Source organism: Pseudophryne corroboree, chromosome 1, assembly GCF_028390025.1.
Source record: "Pseudophryne corroboree isolate aPseCor3 chromosome 1, aPseCor3.hap2, whole genome shotgun sequence".
NCBI lineage: Eukaryota > Metazoa > Chordata > Amphibia > Anura > Myobatrachidae > Pseudophryne > Pseudophryne corroboree.
The window spans coordinates 994,093,621-994,120,231 of NC_086444.1; the positions used below are offsets into that span (position 1 = coordinate 994,093,621).

The 26,611-nt window shown below is 47.3% G+C and overlaps 1 protein-coding gene across 1 annotated transcript in view; it reads right to left on the bottom strand.

Annotated features, from left to right (window-relative positions):
* Positions 1-22,024, bottom strand: part of SMAD1 (SMAD family member 1) — a 152,395-nt gene extending 130,371 nt beyond the window's left edge. Inside the window, exon 1 of the mRNA XM_063920604.1 lies at positions 21,758-22,024. The gene's annotated coding sequence lies outside the window, so the exon portion shown is untranslated. The remainder of the gene's footprint in view (positions 1-21,757) is intronic.
* Between the last annotated feature and the right edge of the window lie 4,587 nt (positions 22,025-26,611).

Genomic DNA, 26,611 nt, shown 5'->3' on the forward strand with positions numbered 1-26,611 from the left:
TCGTCTGTACTCTTCTTCGTCTTATGATCCTCAACACTTTCGTGATGAGAGGAAGAGGAGGGAACACGTAGACAGAGTCGAACACCCACGGTGTTACCAGTGCGTCTACTGCCACTGCCTGAGGGTCCCGAGACCTGGCGCAATACCTCCGAAGTTTTTTGTTGAGGCGTGACGCCATCATGTCTATTTGAGGAGTTCCCCAAAGACGTGTTACGTCTGCAAAGACTTCTTGATGAAGTCCCCACTCTCCTGGATGGAGATCGTGTCTGCTGAGTTAGTCTGCTTCCTAGTTGTCCACTCCCGGAATGAAGACAGCCGACAGAGCGCTTACATGATTATCCGCCAAGCGAAGGATCCTTGCGGCTTCCGCCATTGCGACTCTGCTTCTTGTCCCGCCTTGGCGGTTCACATGAGCCACTGCTGTGACATTGTCTGATTGAATCAGAACTGGAAGGTTTCGAAGAAAACTCTCCGCTTGTCGAAGGCCGTTGTAAATGGCCCTGAGTTCCAACACATTGATGTGTAGACAGGACTCCTGGTCTGACCAAAGACCCTGAAAAGTCTTTCCCTGTGTGACCGCTCCCCATCCTCTGAGGCTCACATCTGTGGTAACCAGGATCCAGTCCTGAATCCCGTACCGGCGACCCTCCAGCAGGTGAGCACTCTGCAACCACCACAGGAGAGACACTCTGGCTCCTGGGGACAGAGTTATTTTCCGATGTAAGTGCAGATGGGACCCGGACCACTTGTCCAGAAGGTCCCATTGAAAAGTCCTTGCATGGAACCTTCCGAAGGGAATGGCCTCGTAAGCCGCCACCATTTTCCCCAGAACTCGAGTGCATTGGTGAACGGACACCCTTTTCGGTTTTATCAGGTCTCTGACCATGTCCTGGATGTCTTGGGCTCTCTATTGGGAGGCAGACCCTCATTTGTTCCGTATCCAGTATCATACCTAGGAACGGTAGACGAGTTGTCGGAATCAACTGTGACTTCGGTAGATTTAGAATCCAACCGTGTTGCTGGAGCACTCTCAGAGAGCGCCACACTGGTCAGTAATTTCTCTCTTGATCTCGCTTTTATCAGGAGATTGTCCAAGTATGGGATAATTGTGACTCCATGCTTGTGCAGGACCACCATCATTTCCGCCATTATCTTGGTGAAAATCCTCGGGGCCGTGGAAAGTCCAAACGGCAACGTCTGAAATTGGTAATGACAATCCTGTACAGCGAATCTCAGGTATTCCTGATGGGGGGCATATATGGGGACATGAAGGTACGCATCCTTTATGTCCAGAGACACCATAAACTCCCCCTCCTCCATGTTGGCTATTATCGCTCTGAGTGATTCCATTCTGAATTTTAATCTTTATGTACAGGTTTAGGGATTTCAGATTCAAAATTGGTCTGACCGAATAGTCCGGTTTCGGGACTACAAATAGGGTTGAGTAGTAACCTCTTCCCTGCTGGTGCAGGGGAACCTTGATTATCACTTGCTGTATATACACCGGTGCGGACTCCCTCAGGGGAGCCCCAGCGTCATGCTGTGGGTTTTGGAGCAGCCGGGGAGGACTTTTGTTCCTGGGCACCTGCCGAAGCAGGTGCTCTCTTGCCTCTGGCGAGGAAAGAGGATCCCCGACCTCTTTTGGACTTGTGCGACCGAAAGGACTGCATCTGATAAGGTGTTGCTTTCTTTTGCTGTTGGGGAATATATGATAAAAAATTTGATTTACCTGCTGTAGCTGTGGAAACCAGGTCCGTCAGCCCATCCCCAAACAATACATCACCCTTATAGGATAGTACTTCCATATGTTTTTTGGAATCCGCATCACCCGTCCATTGGCGAGTCCATAAGGATCTTATCGCGGAGATAGACATGGCATTGGCCCTAGAAGCTAGCAATCCAATGTCCCTTTGAGCATCCCTCATAAATAAGACTGCGTCTTTTATATGGGCTAGAGTTAGGAATATAGTATCCTTATCCATAGTATCAAATTGATCTGTCAGCTCATCTGTCCAAGCTGCAATTGCGCTACACAACCATGCCGACGCAATCGTCTGTCTTAGCACAGCACCCGTATGAGAATAAATACCATTTAAGGTAGTTTCTTGCCTGCGATCTGCAGGGTCCTTAAGGGCCGCTGTGTCAGGAGACGGTAGCGCCACTTTCTTGGAAAAGCGCGTCAGGGCCTTGTCCACAGTGGGGGGTAATTCCCAAATCTCCCTGTCCTGCTTAGGGAAAGGGTATGCCATAAAAATTCTTTTGGGGATCTGCGGTCTCTTATCAGGAGTCTCCCAAGCTTTTCCAAAGAAATCATTCAATTCATGAGATGTGGGAAAATTAATAATCTGTTTATTTTCCTTAAACATGAGTACCCTTGTGTCGGGGACCGAGGGTTCATCCACAATATGCAACACATCCCTTATTGCCACAATCATACACTGAATAGTTTTAGTCACCCTAGGGTGCAATTTTACTTCGTCATAGTCGACACTGGAATCAGAATCCGTGTCGGTAGTAGTGTCTTGAGTTAAGGGACGCTTTTGAGACCCCGACGGGCCCTGTGAGTCGGTCCAATTTGAGGATTGACCGCCTGATGTCCCCCCTAAACCAGCCTTATCAAGCCTTTTATGTAAAGATGCCACATGTCCATCCAATCTGGAGTCGGCACAACCAACGGGGACACACCACTCATTTGCTCCACCTCCTCCTTGGAGAAGCCTTCCGCCTCAGACATGTCGACACACACGTACCGACACTCCACACACACAGGGAGTTACCTATAAGGGGACAAACCCCCAACCAGGACCCTAGGAGAGACAGAGAGATAGAGTATGCCAGCACACACCCAGCGCTTAAAAACACTGGAATATATGACCAGATAGCGCAGTTATATGTTTATAATTGTAATGTCCACTCACTGCGTCGCCGAAGTGCCCCCCTCCTCCTTTTTCCAACCTGTGAAGCTCAGCAGGGGAGAGAACAGGGAGCTAGCGTTTTCTCATGCAGCCTCTGTGGAGAAAATGGCGCTGGTTAGTGCTGAGGACCAAGCCCCGCCCACCCGACGGCGGGCTTCGGTCGCATCATCATATACTAATAAAATGGCGGGGGTCCACGGATTTACTGTCCCACAGCCTAATCCATCGTATTTATGGCCAAATTGAGGTTTATTGCTGCCCAGGGCGCCCCCCCCCCCCCCTGCGCCCTGCACCCTTCAGTGCCTGCTTGTGTGTGAGACTGGGAGCAATGGCGCGCAGCTTACCGCTGCGCGCTTACCTCATGAAGTTCTGATGTCTTCTGCCGACTGAAGTCTTTTCCTCAATACTCACCCGGCTTCTATCTTCAGCATCTGTGAGGAGGACGGCGGCGCGGCTCCGGGACGAACCCCAGGTGAGACCTGTGTTCCGACTCCCTCTGGAGCTAATGGTGTCCAGTAGCCTAGAAGCAGTGCCCAACTTTACGAGCCAGCTCTGCTTCTCTCTCCTCGGTCCCACGATGCAGGGAGCCTGTTGCCAACAGGACTCCCTAAAAATAAAAAACCTAACAAAATTCTTTTTCCACAGAAAACTCTGGAGAGCTCTCTGCAGTGCACCCATTCTCCTCTGGGCACAAGATATAACTGAGGTCTGGAGGAGGGGCATAGAGGGAGGAGCCAGTGCACACCCATAGTCAAAGTTCTTTTTAGGTGCCCTATCTCCTGCGGAACCCGTCTATACCCCATGGTCCTTACGGAGTCCCCAGCATCCTCTAGGACGTAAGAAAATCTTATTTTCTCTAACATCCTAGTGGATGCTGGGGACTCTGTTAGGACCATGGGGATTACACCAAAGCTCCCAAACGGGCGGGCGAGTGCGGATGACTCTGCAGCACCGAATGAGCAAACACAAGGTCCTCCTCAGCCAGGGTATCAAACTTGTAGAACTTTGCAAAAGTGTTCGAACCTGACCAAGTAGCTGCTCGGCAAAGCTGTAATGCCGAGACCCCTCGGGCAGCCGCCCAAGAAGAGCCCACCTTCCTTGTGGAGTGGGCTTTCACTGATTTTAGCAGCGGCAATCCAGCCGCAGAATGAGCCTGCTGAATCGTGTTACAGATCCAGCGAGCAATAGTTTGCTTTGAAGCAGGAGCACCCAGCTTGTTGGATGCATACAGGATAAACAGCGACTCAGTTTTCCCGACTCTAGCCGTTCTGGCTACATAAACCTTCAAAGCCCTGACCACATCTAGTAACTCGGTATCCTCCAAGTCACGAGTAGCCACAGGCACCACAATAGGTTGGTTCATATGAAAAGATGACACCACTTTTGGCAGAAATTGTGGACGGGTCCGCAATTCTGCCCTGTCCATATGGAAAACCAGATAGGGGCTTTTATGTGACAAAGCCGCTAATTCTGACACACGCCTATCTTAAGCCAAGGCTAATAGCATGACCACCTTCCACGTGAGAAATTTTAACTCTGCGGTTTTAAGTGGTTCAAACCAGTGTGACTTCAGGAAACTCAACACCACGTTAAGATCCCAAGGTGCCACTGGAGGCACAAAAGGGGGCTGAATATGCAGCACTCCCTTTACAAACGTCTGAACTTCAGGCAGAGAAGCCAGTTCTTTTTGAAAGAAAATAGACAGGGACGAAATCTGGACCTTAATGGAACCCAATTTTAGGCCCAAAGTCACTCCCGCCTGTAGGAAGTGAAGGAAACGGCCCAGCTGGAATTCCTCCGTGGGGGCATTCCTGGCCTCACACCAGGCAACATATTTTTGCCATATACGGTGATAATGTTTAGCCGTCACGTCCTTCCTAGCCTTTATCAGCGTAGGAATAACCTCATCCTTTTTCTGCTAGGATCCGGCGTTCAACCGCCATGCCGTCAAACGCAGCCGCGGTAAGTCTTGGAATAGACAGGGCCCCTGTTGCAACAAGTCCCGTCTTAGAGGCAGAGGCCACGGGTCCTCTGTGAGCATTTCTTGCAGATCTGGATACCAAGTCCTTCTTGGCCAATCCGGAACAATGAGTATTGTTCTCACTCCTCTTTCTTATGATTCTCAGCACCTTGGGTATGAGAGGAAGAGGAGGAAATACATAAACCGACTGGAACACCCACGGTGTCACTAGTGCGTCTACAGCTATCGCCTGAGGGTCTCTTGACCTGGCGCAATACCTCTGTAGCTTTTTGTTGAGGCGGGATGCCATCATGTCCACCTGTGGCAATTCCCATCGATTTGTAAACTGCGTGAAGACTTCTTGATGAAGTCCCCACTCTCCCGGGTGGAGGCCGTGCCTGCTGAGGAAGTCTGCTTCCCAGTTGTCCAGTCCCGGAATGAACACTGCTGACAGTGCGCTTATGTGATTCTCCGCCCAGCGAAGAATTCTGGTGGCTTCCGCCATCGCCACCCTGCTCCTTATGCCGCCTTGGCGGTTTACATGAGCCACTGCGGTGATGTTGTCTGACTGACTCAGAACCGATTGGTCGCGAAGCAGGGTCTCCGCTTGACGTAGGGCGTTGTATATGGCCCTTAGTTCCAGGATATTGATGTGAAGGCAAGTCTCTTGCCTTGACCACAGCCCTTGGAAATTTCTTCCCTGTGTGACTGCCCCCCACCCTCGGAGGCTTGCATCCGTGGTCACCAGGACCCAGTCCTGAATGCCGAATCTGCGGCCCTCGAGAAGGTGAGCACTCTGCAGCCACCACAGGAGAGACACCCTGGCCCTGGGGGATAGGGTGATCAGCCGATGCATCTGAAGATGTGATCCGGACCACTTGTCCAACAGATCCCATTGAAAGGTCCTCGCATGGAACCTGCCGAAGGGAATAGCCTTGTATGATGCCACCATCTTTCCCAGGACTCGCGTGCAGTGATGCACCGACACCTGTTTTGGTTTTAATAGGTCTCTGACCAGTGTCATGAGCTCCTGAGCCTTCTCCATCGGGAGATAAACCCTCTTCTGGTCTGTGTCCAGAATCATGCCCAGGAAGGTCAGACAAGTCATAGGAATCAACTGCTGTTGTAAGACTTCCCGAGAGCGTGCTACGCTGATCAGCAACTGCTCTCTGGACCTCGCCTTTATGAGGAGATCGTCCAAGTATGGGATAATTGTGACCCCTTGCTTTCGCAGGAGCACCATCATTTCCGCCATTACCTTGGTAAATATTCTCGGTGCCGTGGAGAGACCAAACGGCAACGTCTGGAATCGGTAATGACAATCCTGTACCACAAATCTGAGGTACGCCTGATGAGGTGGATAAATGGGGACATGAAGGGGTGCATCCTTTATGTCCAGAGACACCAAAAAATCCCCCCCTTCCAGGCTTGCGATGACCGCTCTGAGCGATTCCATCTTGAACTTGAACCTTTTCAGGTATATGTTCAGGGATTTTAAATTCAATATGGGTCTGACCGAACCGTCCGATTTCGGTACCACAAACATGGTCAAATAATAACCCTTTCCTTGTTGAAGGAGGGGAACCTTGACCACCACCTGCTGAAGATACAATTTGTGAATTGCAGCTAACACTATTTCCCTCTCTAAAGGGGAAGCTGGTAGGGCCGATTTGAGGTAACGGTGAGGGGGCATCTCCTCGAATTCCAGCTTGTATCCCTGAGACACAATCTCTATTGTCCAGGGATCCACCTGGGAGTTAACCCACTTGTGGCTGAAATTTCGGAGACGCACCCCCACCGGGCCTAGCTCCGTCTGTGGAGCCCCAGCGTCATGCGGTGGATTTTGTAGAGGCCGGGAAGGACTTCTGTTCCTGGGAACTAGCTGTGTTGTGCAGCTTCTTTCCTCTGCCCCTGCCTCTGGCAAGAAAGGACGCACCTCGGACTTTCTTGCCTTTTTGTGAACGAAAGGACTGCATTTGGTAATACGGTGCTTTCTTAGGTTGTGAGGGAACATATGGCAAAAAATTTGACTTTCCAGCAGTAGCTGTGGAGACTAGGTCCGAGAAACCCTCCCCAAACAATTTCTCACCCTTGTAAGGTAAAACCTCCATGTGCCTTTTTGAGTCGGCATCACCTGTCCATTGCCGAGTCCACAGGACCCTTCTGGCAGGAATCGACATAGCATTTATTCTAGAGCCCAGTAGGCTAATGTCTCTTTGAGCATCTCTCATATATAGGACAGAGTCTTTTATATGCCCCAGGGTCATCAATATAGTATCCTTGTCCAAGGTATCAAGTTCCTCAGATAAGGAATCCGTCCATGCTGCTACAGCACTACATACCCAGACCGACGCAATTGCCGGCCTTAGTAAGGTACCTGAATGTGCTTTCTATCCGCAGCATCTTTTAGGGTGGCCGTATCCTGTGACGGCAGGGTTACCCTCTTGGATAAGCGTGTTAGAGCTTTGTCCACCCTAGGGGAGGATTCCCAGCGTAACCTGTCCGTTGGCGGGAAAGGATACGCCATAAGCATCCGTTTGGAAATCTACAGTTTTTTTATCTGGAGATTCCCAAGCTTTTTCACATAACTCATTTAGCTCGTGTGAAGGGGGAAAGGTCACCACCTGCCTTTTTTCCCCATACATATGAACCCTCTTGTTAGGGACTGGGGTTTCCTCTGATGTGCAACACCTCCTTCATTGCTATAATCATATAACGGATGGCTTTAGCCAATTTAGGCTGTAACTTTGCATCATCGTAATCGACACTGGAGTCAGAATTTGCGTCGGTATGTGTGTCAACAATTTGGGATAGTGGGCGCTTCTGAGACCCTGACGGCCTCTGCGACATAGGATCAGGCATGGGCTGAGACCCCGACTGTCCTAAGGTTTCAGCTTTATCCAACCTTTTATGCAAGGAATTAACATTATCATTTAAAACCTTCCACATATCCATCCAATCAGGTGTCGGCGCCGTCGGCGGAGACACCACATTCATTTGCTCCTGCTCTGCTTCCACATAGCCTTCCTCGTCAAACATGTCGACACAAGCGTACCGACACCACACACACAGGGGATGCTCTTTTTGAAGACAGTTCCCCCACAAGGCCCTTTGGAGAGACAGAGTATGCCAGCACACACCCCAGCGCTATATGTCCCAGGAATCACACAGTAACTTAGTGTTGACCCAGTAGCTGCTGTATAATAAGATTTTACTTACCGATAAATCTATTTCTCGTAGTCCGTAGTGGATGCTGGGACTCCGTAAGGACCATGGGGATATAGCGGCTCCGCAGGAGACAGGGCACAAAATAAAAGCTTAAGGATCAGGTGGTGTGCACTGGCTCCTCCCCCTATGACCCTCCTCCAAGCCTCAGTTAGGATACTGTGCCCGGACGAGCGTACATAATAAGGAAGGATATTGAATCCCGGGTAAGACTCATACCAGCCACACCAATCACACCGTACAACTTGTGATCTGAACCCAGTTAACAGTATGATAAACGCAACGGAGCCTCTGAAAAGATGGCTCACAACAATAACCCGAATTTTTGTAACAATAACTATATACAAGTATTGCAGACAATCCGCACTAGGGATGGGCGCCCAGCATCCACTACGGACTACGAGAAATAGATTTATCGGTAAGTAAAATCTAATTTTCTCTGACGTCCTAGTGGATGCTGGGACTCCGTAAGGACCATGGGGATTATACCAAAGCTCCCAAACGGGCGGGAGAGTGCGGATGACTCTGCAGCACCGAATGAGAGAACTCCAGGTCCTCCTCAGCCAGGGTATCAAATTTGTAGAATTTAGCAAACGTGTTTGCCCCTGACCAAGTAGCTGCTCGGCAAAGTTGTAAAGCAGAGACCCCTCGGGCAGCCGCCCAAGATGAGCCCACCTTCCTTGTGGAATGGGCTTTTACTGATTTTGGCTGTGGCAATCCTGCCACAGAATGTGCAAGCTGTATTGTACTACAAATCCAACGAGCAATCGTCTGCTTAGAAGCAGGAGCACCCAGCTTGTTGGGTGCATACAGGATAAACAGCGAGTCAGATTTTCTGACTCCAGCCGTCCCGGAAACATATATTTTCAAGGCCCTGACAACGTCAAGCAACTTAGAGTCCTCTAAGTCCCTGGTAGCCGCAGGTACCACAATAGGTTGGTTCATGTGAAATGCAGAAACCACCTTAGGTAGAAATTGAGGACGAGTCCTCAATTCCGCCCTGTCAGAATGAAATATCAAGTAAGGGCTTTTATATGATAAAGCCGCCAATTCTGACACACGCCTGGCTGAAGCCAAGGCTAACAGCATCGACACCTTCCATGTGAGATATTTTAAGTCCACAGTGGAAAGTGGTTCAAACCAATGTGACTTTAGAAAACTCAACACCACATTGAGATCCCAAGGTGCCACTGGAGGCACAAAAGGAGGCTGTATGTGCAGCACCCCTTTTACAAATGTCTGAACTTCAGGTACTGAAGCCAGTTCTTTCTTGAAATTCCTCTGTAGGGTCCTTCTTGGCCTCACACCACGCAACATATTTACGCCAAATGCGGTGATAATGTTTTGCGGTTACGTCCTTCCTGGCTTTGACCAGAGTAGGGATGACTTCTTCTGGAATGCCTTTTTCCCTCAGGATCCGGCGTTCAACCGCCATGCCGTCAAACGCAGCCGCGGTAAGTCTTGGAACAGACAAGGCCCCTGCAGTAGCAGGTCCTTTCTTAGAGGTAGAGGCCACGGTTCGTCCGTGAGCATCTCTTGAAGTTCCGGGTACCAAGTCCGTCTTGGCCAATCCGGAACCACGAGTATAGTTCTTACTCCTCTCCTTCTTATGATTCTCAGTACTTTTGGTATGAGAGGCAGAGGAGGGAACACATACACTGACTGGTACACCCACGGCGTTACCAGAGCGTCCACTGCTATTGCCTGAGGGTCCCTTGACCTGGCGCAATCTCTGTCCAGTTTTTAGTTTAGACGTGACGCCATCATGTCCACCTTTGGTTTTTCCCAACGGTTTACAATCAGGTGGAAGACTTCTGGGTGAAGTCCCCACTCTCCCGGGTGAAGGTCGTGTCTGCTGAGGAAGTCTGCTTCCCAGTTGTCCACTCCCGGAATGAATACTGCTGACCGTGCTATCACATGATTTTCCGCCCAGCGAAGAATCCCTGCAGCTTCTGCCATTGCCCTCCTGCTTCTCGTGCCGCCCTGTCTGTTTACGTGGGCGACTGACGTGATGTTGTCCGATTGGATCAACACCGCCTGACCCTGAAGCAGAGGTTTTGCTTGACTTAGGGCATTGTAAATGGCCCTTAGTTCCAGAATGTTTATATGAAGAGACGTTTCCAAGCTTGACCACAGGCCCTGGAAATTCCTTCCCTGTGTGACTGCTCCCCAGCCTCTCAGGCTGGCATCCGTGGTTACCAGGATCCAATCCTGAATGCCAAATCTGCGGACCTCTAGTAGATGAGCACTCTGCAGCCACCACAGGAGAGACACCCTTGTCCTTGGCGACAGGGTTATCCGCTGATGCATCTGCAGATGCGATCCGGACCATTTGTCCAGTAGATCCCACTGAAATGTTCTTGCATGGAATCTTCCGAATGGAATCGCTTCGTAAGAAGCCACCATTTTCCCCAGGACCCTCGTGCACTGATGCACTGAGACCTGTCCTGGTTTTAGGAGGTTCCTGACTAGCTCGGATAACTCCCTGGCCTTCTCCTCCGGGAGAAACACCTTCTTCTGGACTGTGTCCAGAATCATTCCTAGGAACAGTAGACGTGTCGTTGGAATCAGCTGCGATTTTGGAATATTTAGAATCCACCCGTGCTGACGTAACACTACCTGAGATAGTGCTACTCCGACTTCTAACTGTTCCCTGGATCTTGCCCTTATCAGGAGATCGTCCAAGTAAGGGATAATTGAAATGCCTTTTCTTCGTAGAAGAATCATCATTTCGGCCATTACCTTGGTAAAGACCCGAGGTGCCGTGGACAATCCAAACGGCAGCGTCTGAAACTGATAATGACAGTTTAGTACTACAAACCTGAGGTACCCTTGGTGAGAAGGGTATATCGGGACGTGGAGATAAGCATCTTTGATGTCCAGAGACACCATATAGTCCCCTTCTTCCAGGTTCGCTATCACTGCTCTGAGTGACTCCATCTTGAATTTGAACCTTTTTATGTAAGTGTTCAAGGATTTCAGATTTAAAATTGGTCTCACCGAGCCGTCCGGCTTCGGTACCACAAACAGCGTGGAATAATACCCCTTTCCTTGTTGCAGGAGGGGTACCTTGATTATCACCTGCTGGGAATACAGCTTGTGAATGGCTTCTAGAACTGCCTCCCTGTCGGAGGGAGACTTTGGTAAAGCAGACTTCAGGAAACGATGAGGGGGAAACGCCTCGAATTCCAGTTTGTACCCCTGTGATACTACCTGTAGAATCCAGGGATCCACTTGCGAGTGAGCCCACTGCGCGTTGAAATTTTTGAGACGGGCCCCCACCATATCTGAGTCTGCTTGTAAAGCCCCAGCGTCATGCTGAAGACTTGGCAGAAGCAGGGGAGGGCTTCTGCTCTTGGGAAGCGGCTGCATGGTGCAGTCTTTTTCCTCTTCCTCTGCCCCGGGGCAGAAAGGAGTGGCCTTTTGCTCGCTTGTACTTATGGGAACGAAAGGACTGAGATTGAAAAGACGGTGTCTTTTTCTGCTGATGTGGAGTGACCTGGGGTAAAAAGGAGGATTTTCCAGCCGTTGCCACCAGGTCCGATAGACCAGCCCCAAATAACTCCTCCCCTTTATACGGCAATACTTCCATGTGCCGTTTGGAATCCGCATCCCCTGACCACTGTCGCGTCCACAACGCTCTTCTGGCAGAGATGGACATAGCACTTACTCTTGATGCCAGGGTGCAAATATCCCTCTGTGCATCACGCATATATAATAATGCATCCTTTAAATGTTCTATAGTTAACAAAATATTGTCCCTATCCAGGGTATCAATATTCTCAGTCAGGGAATCCGACCATGCGACTCCAGCACTGCACATCCAGGCTGAGGCGATTGCTGGTCGCAGTATAACACCAGTATGTGTGTATATACTTTTTAGGATATTTTCCAGCCTTCTATCAGCTGGTTCTTTGAGGGTAGCCGTATCAGGAGACGGTAACGCTACTTGTTTAGATAAACGTGTGAGCGCCTTATCTACCCTAGGGGGTGTTTCCCAACGCGCCCTAACCTCTGGCGGGAAAGGATATAATGCTAATAGTTTTTTAGAAATTAGCTGTTTTTTATCGGGAGAAACCCACGCTTTTTCACACACCTCATTTATTTCCTCTGACTCAGGAAAAAATATTGGTAGTTTTTTCTCACCCCACATAATACCCTTCTTTGTGGTACTTGTAGTGTCAGAAAGGTTCAATGCCTCTTTCATTGCCGTGATCATGTAACGTGTGGCCCTACTGGACATTACGTTTGTCTCGTCACCGTCGACACTAGACTCAGTATCTGTGTCAGGGTCTGTGTCGACCCACTGAGGTAACGGGCGTTTTAGCGCCCCTGACGGTGTCTGAGACGCCTGGACAGGCACTAACTGATTTGCCGGCTGTCTCATGTCGTCAACAGTTTTTTGCAAATTGCTGACATTATCACTTAATTGTTTAAATACAATCATCCAGTCAGGTGTCGACTCCCTAGGGGGTGACATCACCAACGCAGGCAACTGCTCCGCCTCCACATAATTTTCCTCCTCATACATGTCGACACACGCGTACCGACACAGCACACACACACCGGGAATGCTCTGATAGAGGACAGGACCCCACTTAGCCCTTTGGAGAGACAGAGGGAGAGTCTGCCAGCACACACCCAGCGCTAGCTAGCTATATATAGATATATATATATATATATATATATACATACACACACACACACAGGGATAACCTTATATAAGTGTTATTCCCTTATAGCTGCTGTTAATTATTGTTATTTGCTGCCAACAATGCCCCCCCTTCTCTTTTTTACCCTGATTCTGAAGCAGGACTGCAGGGGAGAGTCAGGGAGCCGTCCTTCCAGCGGAGCTGTGAGGGAAAATGGCGCTTGTGTGCTGAGGAGATAGGCTCCGCCCATTCACGACGTCCTTATCTCCCGCTTTTTTGTGTAAAATGGCAGGGGATTAAAATACATCCATATAGCCCAGGAGCTATATGTGATGTATTCTGTTTTGCCACCTAAGGTATTCTGTTATATTGCGTCTCAGGGCGCTCCCCCCCCAGCGCCCTGCACCCTCAGTGACCGGAGTGTGAAGTGTGCTGAGAGCAATGGCGCACAGCTGCGGTGCTGTGCGCTACCTTAGTCTGAAGACAGGATGTCTTCTGCCGCCGATTTCACCGGACCTCTTCGTCTCTTCTGGCTCTGTAAGGGGGACGGCGGCGCGGCTCCGGTGACCCATCCAGGCTGAACCTGTGATCGTCCCTCTGGAGCTAGTGTCCAGTAGCCTAAGAAACCCGATCCACTCTGCACTCAGGTGAGTCCGTTTCTTCTCCCCTTAGTCCCACGATGCAGTGAGCCTGTTGCCAGCAGGACTCACTGAAAATAAAAAAACCTAACTAAACTTTTATTCTAAGCAGCTCAGGAGAGCCACCTAGATAGCACCCTTCTCGGCCGGGCACAAAAATCTAACTGAGGCTTGGAGGAGGGTCATAGGGGGAGGAGCCAGTGCACACCACCTGATCCTTAAGCTTTTATTTTGTGCCCTGTCTCCTGCGGAGCCGCTATATCCCCATGGTCCTTACGGAGTCCCAGCATCCACTAGGACGTCAGAGAAATTATGTTTTTGCGCCTAATTTATGTGCCCCCACCTCTCTTTTTACCCTCTTCTACCGTGAATCTGCAGGGGAGAGCCTGGGGAGCTTTCTCTCAGCGGAGCTGTGGAGAAAAAATGGCGCTGGTGAGTGCTGAGGAAGAAGCCCCGCCCTCTCAGCGGCGGGCTTCTGTCCCGCGTTTCTGTACAATATAATGGCGGGGGCTCATGCATATATACAGTGCCCAACTGTATATATGCCCAACTTTTGCCAAGAGGTCCTAATTGCCGCCCAGGGAGTCCCCCCCCCTCTGCGCCCTGCACCCTACAGTGACCAGAGTATGTGGGTGTAGTGTGGGAGCAATGGCACACAGCTGCAGTGCTGTGCGCTACCTCAGTTTGAAGACTGGAGTCTTCTGCCGCCGATTTTGAAGTCTTCTTGCTTCTTTCACTCGGCTTCTGTCTTCCGGCTTTGCGAGGGGGACAGCGGCGCGGCTCCAGGATCGGACGACAAAGGGTGAGATCCTGTGTACGATCCCTCTGGAGCTAATGGTGTCCAGTAGCCTAAGAAGCAGGACCTATCTTCAGAGAGTAGGGCTGCTTCTCTCCCCTCAGTCCCACGATGCAGGGAGTCTGTTGCCAGCAGATCTCCCTGAAAATAAAAAAACCTAACAAAATACTTTCTTATAGCAAGCTCAGGAGACCTCACTAAACAGCACCCAGCTCGTCCGGGCACAGATTCAAACTGAGGTCTGGAGGAGGGACATAGAGGGAGGAGCCAGAGCACACCAGAAACCAAATTCTTTCTTAAAGTGCCCTGTCTCCTGCGGAGCCCGTCTATTCCCCATGGTCCTTACGGAGTCCCCAGCATCCACTAGGACGTTAGAGAAACTAAAACACACTGTGCGATATGTACTATTATTTTCTTATGATTTTGGCTAGAGTCAAAATCAAAAGAAATATCGCACCATGTGTACACAGCCTTAAAGGACCTACACACTAGAAACAATGGGGTCGATTCAATTCTCCGACAGTTGAATTAGCTCCCAGTGCTATTCAATACAGCGTCAAGTGACACTCATTTGTCGGGAATTCTTCTCTCACCCCCAGGGGATGAGAGAGTAAATCCGACAAAAGTGCTGACGCGCGGCCGGCGCGAGGCTGATTCCGTCGGGAATCCGCATCGCGCCGGGGAGTTAAGTCGGAGAACGCCCGTTCTCCCAACAAATCAACTTGTCAAGTCCGGGAGAATGAGCATTCGCCGACTTCACACCAGCACCCCTTAACACGGGTTTTTGGCACACGAACGCGCAAAACCCATAGTCATGTGCAGTGTGAAAGGGGTCCAGGGTTAAAGTACTGGGTCGAGTGACCCGGTATTTCAACCCTGCTCTTGAGCAGGGCTGAACACGTGTTCAACACGACTCAGTGTGTGGTGTAAACAGGAGCCGGGTCAATGCGACCCATTTCCCGTTCACTCTCTATGTACGGGCGGCACTTAGAGATCATCTGATCGCCAAGTGTCGCCCCCACTAAAATCAGCAACCCGGCAATATGCCAGGCTGCTAACTGCTGTGTGAAAGGTGCCTGAGGCGGGTGGCACCCTGGGAACTCCCGAGTCAGGCTCCCGGGTGCGACCCGCTTCAGGCAGTGTGAAAGGTATATTACATATTTTAAATATTGGAGAGGCATTTCTGCGTGTGTGGGCAGGGCTGTAGAAGGGGGAATTATTGGAGTTTCTTTCCACCCACTGCCCCACCAATTATATTTCCACTGTGACACCAACTTAAACACCACAAATCTCATAGGCTGGTATAATGCGCATACATATAAAAAAATAAAAATTTTCAATGATTATATATATATATATATATATATATATATATATATATATATATATATATATATATATATATATATATATATATATATATATATATACATACACACACACACATATACACACACATATATACATATACACACATATATACACACATATATACACACACACATATATACACACACACACATATATATACACACACACATATATATACACACACACATATATATACATTTATGACCCCATTGTAATTATAATTTTTTTTATTAAGTTGGTGGCACAGTGGGTGAAAAAAAAATCTTCATTGGTGGGGCAGTGGGAGAAATTAATAAAGAGGCTCAGCGGCTTCCATCAGCGGCTCAGCAAGAAAGGAGCCGCTGCAGGGGAGGTGAGCAATGTCACATCGTGAACATCGCTCATCGCGGCAACTTACAGACGACGTGCTGTGAGGAGCGATGTCACAAGTGACACTGCTCACATTGAGCATGCTGCAGGGGTGACCGCCAACCTGCAATCAACGAGCGCAGGTGCACGCATCGTTGATTGCAGGACCACACACACTAGACGATGTGACCGATATATCCTTCACATCTGCCGACTATATCGTCTAGTGTGTATGGCCCTTAAGTTTAGATGCCTTCTAACAAGACCAATTGCTAACTGTAACAAGGTCAGAAATTGCAGAGGTGGCAATTTCAAAAGTAGCAATTACTTTTAGTGAAAAAGGAACCTGGTTTTGACACGAAATAAGAACAATCTTAGAACACAATACATTTGGCCTCAGTAGTCCTTTCTAAATGGACCAATTCTGTCCCAAGCACACAAATCAGACAGAGTACACATGTGAAAATGTATCTGTCTGGTGGGAACAAAAATCTGGTAATGTATGGGAGCAAATAGCAGTCGACCATTTGCTCCTCAACACTGGAAAACAGACAATGGTCACTCATAAAATTGGTTCAATCAAGGGTTTTGATTAAAAAAAAAAAAAAAATTTTTAATTTTAACCAGGTATTTTTGCATTAAATGTTTAAATGACAAATAGCAGAATCCTGCTTATTGTATTAATACTGTGAACCATCGCTATGTATTAAAACCCTTGATCAACCATGTTTTAATGCTAACACTAACATTCCAACTTTATTAGGCTTTGACATGATTTATGTGAAACCTTTCAATGGGCTCAATTCAATTCAGTGCAGATTGAATAGTGGCAGGAATTAGCTCCCGTGCTATTCAATTTAGTGCACTGTCATGGCTGAGAAGGCCAATTCCCTGACTAAACTGGGTGTTTTGTTGTGAGAATCAGCATTCTCCGACTAAAGTGCCAGGCATGATGCCGTTTCTGCTGCACTAAGGGCAGAAATCAGCATCTTACCAGCACTTGTTGGATTTCTGCTCGCACTCCTCCAGGGGTGCGAGAAGAAGTCCTCTCATCGGCTGTCACATCGCGCTGAAGTGAAAAGCACCGGGAGCTAATTCCCGGCACTATTCAAGCCCACCCAATAAAATCATACAAAGTACACTCAGACATCTCAATAGGACTAAAGTTTTTGAATTGAAATAAGCATGAAGAAGTTTAAACCATGGGGTGTTTCTTTTGTGTATTCCCTCTAACGTGTTGGGAGTTGCTTACCCTTTCACATTGAGAATGTTAGTTGTAGTTTTCTCCTGTCTTATAGGATGGGTAGGGGAGGAGTTTGTAGAGTCTTCGCTGATGCTTGGTAGATTTAGTACCTCTATGATCTGGTTTACCCTTCCTATTTCTCTTATGTGTGTGAATTTACTGCATTGATTCAGCTTACCCAAATGAAGACCACAAGCAACAAGAATTTGGAATACCACCAGGGAGAATCCCTTATAATAGGTTTGGGTTGTTTCTTTTAAAGTCACAGTAAAGTGTTTATATAAAGAAAAAAAAAGAAAAAAAATATAATAATAATATATATATATATATATATATATATATATATATATATATATATATATATATATATATATAATTGGTTTAAACTAGCCAGTCTAGTTGAATTAGTTTGATTTATCAAATTTATCTCAACAATAATTTGTGTCAGTTTTCCAGCATACAGTGGATTATCATTTGCTCCCATATATTACCAGTTTTTGTTCTCACCAGACAGATTGGACAGATAAATCTTTAGGCGTGTACCCAAAGGGATAATACAAGTTATTTCACAAGGTGGCGCAAAGCTGAATCCCAAATATATATATATATATATATATATATATATATATATATATATATATATATATATATATATATATATATATATATATATATATATATATATATATATATATATATATATATATATATATATATATATATATAGTCTTACATCAAAGGTTCACTGGTCCAACAGTTTTTGGATGAATGCAATCAAACCAATTTTGCTGTAAATTATTCTTCTAATTCAGACACCATGTGCTTTCAGCCAATTAGTGGTTATCTACCAAGGAAATAAAAAAATAAAAAAAAATAATGCAACGGCACTCACACCTGAACGGAACAATTAAACTTAACGTGGCAGAAACAGCATCGCGCTGAGCAATTAAGTCAGAGAATGCCTGTTCCCCCGACAAAACACCCTGTTTAGTCCGGGGGAACGGGAATTCTCAGACTTACCATTGCGTTTTATTGAAAAGCCCCGGGAGCTAATTCCCAGCGCTATTCAACTCGCATTGGAGTCAATTAAATTTGCCAACAGTTGAATAGCGCCGGGAATTAGCACCCGACGCTATTCAATACAGCACCAAGGGACACTTAATTGTCGGGGGTGCGAGAGGGAATCCGACATAAGTGCTGGCGCGCGACTGATTCGGTCAGGAATCAGCATCGCGCTGAGGAGTTAAGTCGGAGAATGCCCATTCTCCTGACAAATCAACCTGTTAAGTCCGGGAGAACATGAGCAGAATTGTCGGCAAATTGAATTTACCCCATTGTATTGAATTGATCCCAAAGAATCCAGGAGTAAAAAACCTACTGAACTATTTTTGAATCTAATCTTTGGCCAGACCCTCTTAATCCAATAGATTTTGGATTGCAACTGCCCCAAGTCTTAAATCGGCAATATCCCCTAATTTGGTAAATAAATACTCCAATAAATTTTTACTGAATATAGATTATTTTTGAACAGGAAAATCAGATATCCTACAAGGAGTGTTGGCAATGGCTATAGTTTGAAGCTTCCATAATGTGTCCAACACCTAACTGAATACTACAAGTGTGCCAATATTCAATACTGGGGGGGGGGGGGGGGGGTAATTCAACTGTTAGTTGCTCAGACTGCCACTAGATGGTTCTCAACAGAGCAATTCAATTTAGTTACTCCACATGGGGGTGCGCATGTAGCCGGGGGACACATTTCAGCTCTCAGCCTCCTGAGATGCAACCTAAAATGGGCACTCACATTATTTCTAATGCAAAACTAATCTTCAAATATTTTAATAAAACCAAATAGAAAAAATAAAAGCAGCCACTTAAGGTGGATACACACTAGGCGACGTGCTCTACGAGCGACGTCGCCTAGTGTTTCCCCTCCCTGGCCAGCGGACGTGCATACACCCTGAGCGATCTGACGTTCATATAGCTCAGTGACGTCAAGCAGCGGCCGGGCCGGCAGCTCTTGGATGACAGTCCAAATTGAGCTACCTGCACGGCCAACAGCGAGGGTCGTTAGCAACCTGCGAATCGCTGGTCGGCAGCGGCATACACACTTGCCGAGAAAATGAGCAATGTCTCAGGAAGGTAGAAAATAAGCGACGTCGCTCATTTTCACGGCAATTGTGTATGCACCTTAAGACATAAAAAAAAGGATCAACTAATTACAATCCCCCCACAGTAATAACAGGTCAGCTGTATCATAGATCTAGTAGCAGTCCACACATTTTATAGTTAAATGATTTTTGTGTTTCTAAGAGGGAAATTAGATTGTAAACTTTGCTGTGGCAAAAACATATGATCCTGTACCAAAATGCAACTGTACAAGAGCTACAGCATATCTCACAGCTGTATATAAATAGCAGTGTCCAATTAAAACATTTACATTACAGAAATCAGATTTACGCCAAACACACCTTAGTGGTGTCTGTTCTGCCTGCTGACATGTACTAATGACTAACAAGTGGCACGTACTTGGGACTATGACCTAACAGAATATTTACACTGCAGGATTACGGGATGTCATTTGTCATCATCCACATGGGACATTGCAGTTCCTTTAAGACTCCGTAAATTACAGAATTGCTTCATAACTGCGTACTCCTGCATGCACAATGTGTGCCTTACTTAAGTGATCAGTTGTGTGGCTTTTGCTTTATTTTACTTTAGATAAAATACCCAATTCTTGCTTAGTTCTTCAGCCAGTTGTATTCCTTGAAAATCTGTGTTGGTTGTAGAATCTAAAAAGGCAAAATTGAGCAAGTTCTCTCTGTATAATGAGTCTTCCAAATCTGTAAATGTTAGAAACACACACACACACCGAACCCAAAAGCATTTAGAACCAAACGGTGAGCTCAGACAAGTCTGCAAAAGCACCCATGACCTTAATATAGGGAAAAAGATCACACAGTATTAAGCGGTTACTTGTCTTCTATTCAAAGAAGTCAGATACCAAGGCAAGGACAGTCTGCATCCTCAGGTGTAACCCTATCCAACCTTTAAACAATTCTCTCAGGAGACCGGCTCAGGATTACTAGTCTACAATCTCACAAAAGTAAAAGGCCTCAAATGAGTTCCACAGTAACCAACACTCCAGCAGCCAAGGAGCTCACAAACATTTCTCCAGGGAGAAACCGAAACAGCTTCCTGACTGATGCAACAGAAGAGCGAACACATCTGTCCAACAGGAAAATGGTGACTGCACTTTTGTATGTTCTTCTATACATTACAGAGGTACTAAGATATCCTGATAAGAAAGTGGCTCCAACAGCATGGGGGAATATTACCACCATATTTTCTAACTTTAAACAAGTATTCTAAAAATAAGGACAGAGGCCCAAATTTATTAAGCCTTAAAAAGTGATTTAGTGGAGAGAGAGAGAGAGAGAGAGAGAGAGAGAGAGAGAGAGAGAGAGAGAGAGAGAGAGAGAGAGAGAGAGAGAGAGAAAGTAAGTACTAGCCAATCAGCTTCCTAACTGCCATGTCACGGGCTGTGTGTTTGAAAAATGACACAGTTAGACACTTTGGGGGGAATTCAAATATTTGAAAACTCAGTTGGGTGTCTTTTTTCCTGTCTATTAGGAAAAAAACAGACACCGACCCGACTTCTCAAACAATTGAATCTCCGTCCACATTTGGGCCACAGTGAGGTCCAAGCTGGGTATGAAGGGAGGGAGTAGGCAGGCAGAGTGGCTATGACCAGGTGGTGTTGGGCAGGGATAACAGAACGACTTCAGCCTGGGGGGGGGGGGGGATACAACTAGACCAGGCTCTGTTGGGTCGGTGGAGGACACAAGAGTGAGCGGCTCCAGGCCATTTTGGGGTAGGACACACGCATTCAGCGTGAGTGGTTCCGCATTGGGCGCAATGTGGGGGACAATGTGGGGGACAATAACAAGTGTGTGTATGTGTGGTTGATGTCCGAGTGAGTGTTCTGGTTGCATTGAGTGGATAAGGGTAGAGGGGGGGGTCGCACAAAGTGGGTGAGGAAAGGTGGATGGGGGTACGGTTGGCTTGGGACAGAGTGCGGCTCCGGGCTCTATGTATAAGTGAGGGAGGGAGGAGAGGGGACAGGGAGTGCGGTTTCGGCCTCTGTGAGAGCCCCCCTCACTCGCACACATTAGTGCCCGAAACTCTGGGAGTGCTGCTCGGGCCTGTGTGAGGGAGGCAGAGTGCAGGAGACAGCGGAGGGGAGAGAGCGCTGTGCTGCTGGGACAGAGGGAGCCCCTCACACAAGGGCCTCTGTGCGCTGCAGGCGCCATTACGCAGCCCCTTCCCTCCGTCAGGATCCTGAACGGGGAGAAGTCTCCGTTGTCCCGGGGCAGACTCACTGGAGAACGGAAGGGGGTGGGTGTCGGGTGTCACAGCTCGGTGTTGCCCGGGTCCCGCTGGGACACAGGGAGGGAAGGGTGGTATAGTCTTAGCCGGGCAGGAGATAGGGGGAGCGGATCACCGCCCGGCACATAGGTGGAGAGGAGACACCCGATCCCTGTCCGGCGGGGAACACATAACACGACGGCAGAAGAGGCCGGAGCCCCCTATACGGCCCATTTACCTGCTTCCGAGGCAGACGCTCAGTCACGGGGTCGCCGCTGGTCGGTGGGGGACGCTGCAGCGAGCGGCTCGCATGCCTCCAGCAGCCCGGGATGTGAGGCGCCCTCCTCCTCCTCTCTTCCCGGCCGCCTGGATTGATCTGGTCTCACTGGCGTCAGGGAGTCGGAGCCGCCCCACTGCCAATAGCACACCCCGAGCAGGGAGCGTCTGCAAAGCGCAGCCTCCAGCACACGGCGCACGGCCGCCCAGGGACCCGTCTTAAAAGAGACTAGAGGGGGAGGGGGAGACACACACACAGGCACAGTCTCACACACACATGTCCTGTCCTGGCTATGTCTTACACACAGGAACCATGCACACAAGACTGCATATAGATATTCTATCTATCTTTAAATATAGATATATGTATTATATACTCAGTATATTAAATTGTATATATACCTACACATAAATGTGTACATATATTTACTTGTATATATTCATTTATTTTTAATTTATATGACAAACAGGGCATTGCATAGTATTTATCCGGTTTACTGAATTTGTTGGGTGCTTCTTACATAGTACCGAGTACAGCTTGTGACGCCTACTTAAAGGATTGTCATGATAGTTTATTGACTTTAATCCCAACGCAAATAGGTTGCTATAAATGTGTTCAGTTTTATATACGTCTGTATTTTTAAATGCAGCTATAATTTTTTAATTGTTTTTTTGCAGTTCAATTTTAATTTTCCCGAACATGCATAAAAAAACATAAGCCAACAGCCATAGCTATATTCAGTATCAAGAGTTATTTATAAAACTGCAGGCCATTATACTGTAGTGAGAAACGTAGTGTAGTGAGAAACACTTAAGGGCCCTACACACTCGGCGACTGGCCACCGAGCTGCCATCGGACGACCCGGCGTCACTCCCCCGTCACCCGGCTTCATAGCCCTGCACGCTAATATGGACAAGATTGTCCAAATTGGCATGCAGGTATGAACGAGCCGGCACCAGCAATGAATGAGCACAGGACCGCGCATCGTTCATGGTTGGTGCCTACACAATGAAAGATATGAATGATATCTCGTTCATTAATGAACGAGATCGTTCATATCTTTCAGTGAAATCTATAAGTGTTCAACAACATATAAAAAACCTGCGCTACATGTATGGTACAATCAGGTACACTATCTTATACCCGGCAAAACTGTAGGCTTTTAAATAGACCTACATATAACATATGAATAATAAATGTAACTTTATATTCAACTTCAATAGGTCCAGAAACTTCCATTTCCAGCTCCCTGTTCTCACACACAGTGCTCAGACTGCAGTCCTTATACTTATATTACAGCTGCGAGGCTAATCTTCCTTGCTAGACGTTCATCGTCTGCAGATCCACTCTGTCAGTCCCTCCATTGGTTACTTGTATTCTATCGTATTCAATATAAAATACTTTTACTCACACATAAGGCCATTAACCATACTACACCAATGTCTCTTCGCTCATCTCAAAATATCTCCCAACCCGACCTCTCCGATCTTCACAAGATCTTCGTCTCTCATCCACACTCATTACTTGCTCCCATGCACGATTGCAGGATTTCGGGCTGCACCCACTCTGTGGAATGCCCTAACACACACAATAAGACTCTCCTCTAGTCTCCAAACCTTCAAACGTTCCCTGAAAACTCCATCTCTACAGGCTAGCTTATCACATTCCAGAACCGCTCACTCAACCTTCATAAGCTTTCCTATCCGATTATATCCCCACTATACAGTCCGCACATATCCTCCACATATTTTCTCTTTCTTCACTTTCCCTTCTTTCTGACCAGGGTTCATCATTGCTGTGATGTGATATCATGCAACCCACCTAGAACCTTTGCAAACCGGTGGATAAATATGCAATAGATAATGCCTTTCCTTGTGTATCAATGCCTATTTCCCTATAGATTGTAAGCTTGCGAGCAGGGCCTTCCTACCTTTGACTGTTTATTACCCAGTTTTGTTGTATCATTGTGTCTAATTGTAAAGCGCAACGGAATTTGCTGCGCTATATAAGAACCTGTTAATAATAAATAATAAATTACATTATATTTCTATCTCGCGTGCAAAAAAAGGGTTCTTTCAATCAGCACCACATTAGACTGCTTGTATTAAAATGGGATGACACTTACATATTATTTCATTCCCGCATGCACATCAATGTATCTTTGATCTCAAACGAAATGGGTAAAAAACGATATCTTTTAATCAATCAATGTGATAAAATTGGAAAGAGCCTGATGGAAAGAGCACCCAGCCTTCTCTTCACTGCTGTCCTGCGTTCCTGGTTCACGGGGTCAACGCGTTTCAGAGATTTAGGATCTTCTTTGTCAAGACACACTAAAAGTGTGTAGGGCCCATTACTTGTGAAGCCAGGATGCAATCCTACGTCTGCACAATGAGTGTTACAGTTAGAAGTGTAACTAATACCCCTTTCTCTAGCATCCATAAGTGATACTGGGGTCTTAGTACGATGGGGTACAGTTGGAGTCCAAAGGAGCCGGTAGACTTTAAATTTCTTCATAGAAGTAAAGGAAAAAAGGAAAAGAGATAAAAGAGAAAAAATGTGTAGCACCGTTTTCAATGCGTACCCTAACTTACACAAAGCAAAGCTAGAACATTCATATAACGGTATCTTTATATCGACAGAAATCCTCAGGTGCGTACCCCAACTCACTCAGTAAAAGTGTAAGTTAGGGTACGCATTGAAATTGCCTTAGACGCTACCCTTACGTGTTTACAGTACCCTATTTGGTGTGAGATTCAGGCACGCTTAATTACGTGAACCTAACCTGAGGGGATTGCAAAAACAGCAATAAAGATACCTTTATGAGAACCCACTTACTTGTTTCTGTGTGAGTGGGGTACGCCCTTAAAACTTTCATTGTGTGGAATTTCGATTCTGGCTGTTGAAAACGGTGCTACACATTTTTTCTCTTTTATCTCTTTTTATCTCGACATGAACTGGGAGTTATTTATAACGAGAAGATTCGCCTGAACAAAAGAATTCATAGGCCAGCACAATTTGGAGAAGATTCCTTATACCCATTGACAAGGGATGTGTTAAGTTTTATTACCCTTTTTTTAAGCTCTTTATGCGCCCTGGACACAGATTAATACCATTCTTTGCTTCTTCTATTTAAATTTCTTCAACTGAGTGTGCTGGCTCCTCCCCTCTATGCCCCCTGCCACAGCCAGTTTAGAAAAATGTGCCCTCAGGAGAGGATGCATACTCTGGAGCTCCAGAGGATTTTTCTTCAGCCTTTTTTAAATATTGTTATTTTCGGTATGCTGTTTGGCAAAACAGCATACCTGCACCGTGGGAGTTAAGGGGGGGGGGGGGGAGGAGGTAGGCCTACGTAAGGTGTCAGAGCCACTTCCCTGCTGTAGGACCACCGTCCTGAGAGGTTGTGGTACCGCGGGCACAGCGCCTTAGCGAATGCAATTGCAGCATGCCGCACATCCCTAACTTTGCCGGAAGGTGATAAGAGTGGTGAGTACAAACCGGGGCCCCGCTAAGGGGGTCCCCCGGTTCTTGGTGCGGCGCTGTCGCAGGGACGGCATCCGGACTCCCCTGAGGGGATCCCATAGCCCCCCTGCGTAAACTGGCCACCGGTTTGGTGAAAACAAGTACAAGGGACACATAAACATGGGCTCCCTGACTTATTCTCAGAATCTGATGACGAGGCCTGGAGGAGGGGGCGGAGCTGGACCCTATTACAGAGGATTCATCTGCAGCTCAGGAGATTGAACCCCTCATACTTTCTATCAGGGATGTATTAAAAATCCCAGTGGAAAATGATGCAGCACAGCAGTCGTTCTTCTCCTCCCAGAAAAAGGTTAGCGTCACTTTCCCTGATTCTAAGGAATTAGATGACATGTTTAAGTTAGCATGGAAAACCCTGATAGGAAATTCCAGGTGACAAGGCGCTTTCTAAGTACTTTTCCATTTTCTCCGGATGGCCATAGCCGGCGACAGGGGGGTTCAAAGGGGACACCTGTACTGGGCCCCAAGGATCAGAGGGGCCCTAAGTATATGTCACTTTGTGTCTGGCAGGAATGTGAGTGCTCTTGTCCAAATAGGGCAGCGAGTGTTAGGAGGTGTGGGTGCAGCCTCAGAGTGACAGGAGCCTGTCTCCCACAGTGACTGTGCTGCGTGAGGGTGCACCCACTCTTCCAGGTACTGCTCTGTTGCGAGATTCCTGTGCCCTACGCCGGCATCTTCTGGTGGGCTGTGAGGGCTGTTTTTGTCTGGAATGGATACTGGGGATTGCAGCATAGATGAGTCTCTCCCCACTTTGGTAGCTGGGAATGCAGCATGGAGTCATTGGGTAGAGACAGACTGTGGGGTGTGTGGGGGGAAGGAGAGAGAGAGAGGCACAGACTGTGGTTTGTGTGGGGGAGGTGTTCCCCCACCCGAGAGAATCTCTGCACAAGATCTGCGTCTCTCATCCACACGCATTACTTGTTCACACTCAAAATTACAGGACTTTATCCGGGCATCACCCACTCTGTGGAATGCCCTCCCACGCACAAGACTCACTTCTAGTCTCCAAACCTTTAAACAATCCCTGAAAACACCTCTTCAGACAAGCCTATCAAATTCAAGGCCACCCACATAACCTTCAGTGCTTCCCTATCTAATTACATCCTCTCTGTACAGTACACATAACTTGTACAGTACACATAATATATCTTGCCTTTCTTTACTCTCATACCCTCCTTGGCCAACATTGCTGGGTTATCAAATCCTACAACCCATTAAGAACCTAGCAATCTGGTGGACCTTTATGAAATAGATAGCATCTATCCTTGTGTATCA